Source organism: Camellia sinensis, chromosome 7 (genome assembly GCF_055761805.1).
Source record: "Camellia sinensis isolate YWXY chromosome 7, ASM5576180v1, whole genome shotgun sequence".
Taxonomy (NCBI): Eukaryota; Viridiplantae; Streptophyta; class Magnoliopsida; order Ericales; family Theaceae; genus Camellia; species Camellia sinensis.
In genome coordinates, this window is record NC_138967.1 from 176,866,441 (window position 1) to 176,870,508 (window position 4,068).

The following is a 4,068-nucleotide window of genomic DNA, read 5'->3' on the forward strand; positions in this document are numbered from 1 at the left end:
TTCATGTTGTTAATGAAATTTTCTTTGCTGATAAAAAAAATAAAATGGTTCAGCTTTATTCCCCAAGTTAGTGGCACCAATTATCTAAATAGCAAAATATAAATGACACACTCAGACACATAACATCAACCATGGCACCATCATTGATGGCATACAATGACATTGTCACATTCTTCCACTTGCGCCAAACTCCACACTCCCATACTCGGATCAAATGCCAAGACCCCCAACCTTTTCCTGTCATTCCTATTTTTCTCCTGTCATTTCCTTGCTTTACCTACCCACAGTCCACCTTCGCCACCCAAACACCCTCTAAAATCATATAGAGAGAGATGATTTTTAATCTCGTTTCAGATTTGATAGTCCAAACAACAATCTCCATAGATCCATTGCCATAATCCGACCGCAATCGTCACCTCCCTTATCTAATGACATATTATGTTTAGGGTTTCGACAACATCGTCAATGGTGGCTATTGGGAGTGTCTTGCGATGTTCTTTGATGCTGCTGTCGTTGCTTCTAGTCGTGATTGTGGTCACGGCTGGGTGTGGTGGTAAGGGTTGATCGGAGACGAGCACCATAAATGGAGGAATGAGAGAGAGAACCGAATTTGTTTTTGGAATGAGAGGGCCAAAGGGAAAGTTGGTGAGGTGAGAGCAATTAGGTAAATTCATACTTTTAGGTGAGGGTAAAAATGTAATTTTATGTGTATTATTGTCTCCGACAATAGACAACTACTAGGGAAAACTTGTATTAAATCTAAACCTGAGAGGGTGTTAATGTAATTTACCCTTCTCTCTTTTTGTTTTTTTTTAAAGTTTTGTCCCCAAAATGATAGAAAGCATTACTGAGAAACACTACCGAAGATCTAGACTTGAGCCAAGCCCGCCAAGAGATGGTACAATCAAATGCAAAAATTGCTTGAGAACAATAATTACACTCAAAAAAATATTTTAAGTAATTTTTTAAATTTTTTTTAAATGTACTTAATCTAGATATATCTAAAAATAAAAATATTTATAAAAAATCAATAAATATACAAGAATATAAAAATGTACTAAATTTTTATGTTTTTGGTATTTAATGAATTTTTAAAAGATTTTTTCCCCTAATATTATAATTTTTAATTATATTTATATTAAGTGTATCTAAAAAGTAAAAAATTGCTTTAAAAAAAATCACTAAAAACCAAAAAATAAAAAATGAAAAATAAAAAATTTAATTTTTCGATAATTGCTTTTTTGTACTTTTTTAAATTTTAAAAAGGTTCATTCTATGGACATCGTAGAAATTTTCATAAATTAGTAGGCTAATAATATAATTTTGAAAAACTGGCTAGTCTTTCTGCTTTTTCTCTCTCATATTGCCAGTTGTTTTTGTTTTTTTCGTCATCTTATATCTCCAAGTTATTACAATATAGGGTTAATTACATTTTTTATTTTTATAAATTAATTTAAATTTCATTTTAATTCTTATAATTTTATATTTGGTCAAAATTCCCTCATAATAAAACTTTAGCGAATTAAGGATAAATACAAAGTTTTCCTTAAAAAGTACTGCACATACCATTATTACCAAAATATCCTTAGTGAGTAATTTAATATTTTAAATTTTAAAATAATTTAACTTTTGATCCAAATATCGATTTTTAATAAAATTAATAATTTTAGAATCCTCTTATCAACGTCTATCAAAAAAGATTCATGTTGATTATGAAATTCATAAAAAAAAAAAAAAAAACTTATCGTCAAAATTGACGTAGATAATAGATGTTACTTTGTTTCACAGTAACACGTTACTAATTACCAAAGTAACACTTTACTGTCTTCTTAAATAGAGTATCAGTAATAAAAAAAATATAGTATGAAAGGAAGCTCTACAAATTCTTTCACTGCAAGATCACAAACAAATCAACAATAATTCAACATACCTAAAGAAAACCTTACAAATAACAATCAACAAACTCAACAAATTCCTTCCAATCTCACCAATTTTTCGATCAATAGGCCCAATCTTTCAACCAAACTCTCCTTAATCACATAGGTTTCTACACCCACCACTACTTTGATCAAAACCCAACCAAGACCCAAATTCAGGCATACTTTCACTGCAACGATCGGCATAAAAGCTTCTTCCTCTCATAACTCTTCTTCTTCTTCTTTTTCGTTTTGGTTTTTGAACTTTGGAATTGGATTTTGATTTCTTATGTTCTTGATTTCTATGAGATGAATAATGGGTGTTAGTGTGTAAAGGCTTGTGAAAGCAGACTGGATATATACATAGGTGCAAGATTATCCAGAAAAAAGAGAAAAAATATTAGTACATCCTTCATGGAGAAACTTTGTTGCTCAAGAGGTTTAAGAAGTAAAATATTTTGAACTATCCTTTACACACTAACATGATAGATCTTAGAGGTTTTGACTAAATTTTCCTAATTTAATTTCTATACTATAAATCTAATGTCAATTTAGTCATTATCAACGATATGGTTTGTGGCAGATGAACCAGGTAAGATTGGGGTGAAAGGAAGTCCCTCATCTACGGTACCTTCTGCAACAGGCGTCGGCAGCTAACCGATCATATGCCGGGGTAACAAAGGTAGTTGCACCGCTTACAACCGTTGTCGTCAATCTCCGGGTGCTGGGTCACCACCATAGAGGCATTGAATGGCGGGCAAATTGCAACGCTAATTTCTGTATTTTTTTTTTTTTTTTTGTTATTTTAGTTCATATCATTTTAATTAGTGATCTTGACTCTAAATTTTAATTTTTGTATTAATTTGGTTCAATAATAGCTCGTATTATGGTTTGTTAAAAAAACTAGTCGCTGAATTAGTTAAGATTAATTCATTGAATTGAATAAATTTATAATTTTTTTTCTATAAAAGCATGACGCACTGCTAATGTGCACATTTTTTTATTATAAAAAAAACACTAATAATTATAATTAATTAGACTAAAATTTACGCAAAATTATTGTTTGAGAACTTGACTATTTTAGTTGACTTTTTGACTCTATTTGCCTAATTGAAAAAATTGTATTTTAGGATGATTGTTGGCCTTTTTTGTAATTGATTCGATAGTCGTGAGAGAAAAAATAAAATAATTATGATTTAAATGTGATATTTTGTCTTATTAATTATTTTAATCTATTTGTCTTTTATTACAATTTTAGCCCAACCCAATAGCTAGACTACAAGATGCTTTCTTTTCCCTTTTTTTTTTTTATTATTATTTTAAATCTAAGTGTCATGCGAGGATGCAAAAATATACTAATTAACGAGATTAACTTGTTTGGTTAAAATTCTTGCACCTCATTAGGAGTCAGTGGTTCTAGTATTTTTACTTATGTATATGTCTTATTCTTCGTGTGTCTATTTACTAGGGACTTTCTCTCTCATTTTGGAGTTTTTATGTATTGATTATAGTATTTGATTTTTATGATTATGGTTGTAAGTCAAAGTTTAACCAAACACTCTAATACAAAATTTTAAAAAAAAATTAAAAAATTATAAACAATTCATTAAGTTGGGTTACACCAAATATTTCATCATTAATGTTAGCCTAATAATTTTGAAATATTGACTTGGTCTTGTCACCTTGACATACCTCTAGAATGAATTTGGACAACACATTGACCTTTTTGGATAAAAAAATTTAAGAGTATGTAGCATTGCATATTTCAACCATAACACGAAAAATTAGAATTGTGGGCACATAATCGGTTATTTGAATTCTCTATCAATGACAAATCATGAAATGGAAATTGGCAACTTCCCCCAAACTTCCCAATCCTAACTGAAATTAAGTCCATACTAAAAATTGCAAGCGAGAAGTCCACACTGCTATACAAATCCAATTTATGGGAAACAATTCTTGAATAATTCAAGTACAATTGTGAAACAAGTGTAGAAACAATATGAAGAATCCAATATCTAGAGCAAAGTTCATGGATTAGCACATCACACAAAGAATAGGAAAGTCACCTCTTGAGTTGGGGCGATTAACAATGTAACGATACCACATTTCTAGGAATTGGAGCACAAGACGACATTTTGCTCATCCACTC

General features: G+C 30.3%; 1 long non-coding RNA gene across 1 annotated transcript; it reads left to right on the forward strand.

Moving 5' to 3' along the window:
- Positions 1–1,810: 1,810 nt before the first annotated feature.
- Positions 1,811–2,801, forward strand: LOC145794857 (uncharacterized). The gene is made up of 2 exons (XR_014334815.1): positions 1,811–2,414; positions 2,500–2,801. It is a non-coding gene; the product is annotated as an uncharacterized LOC145794857 (long non-coding RNA).
- Positions 2,802–4,068: the final 1,267 nt, after the last annotated feature.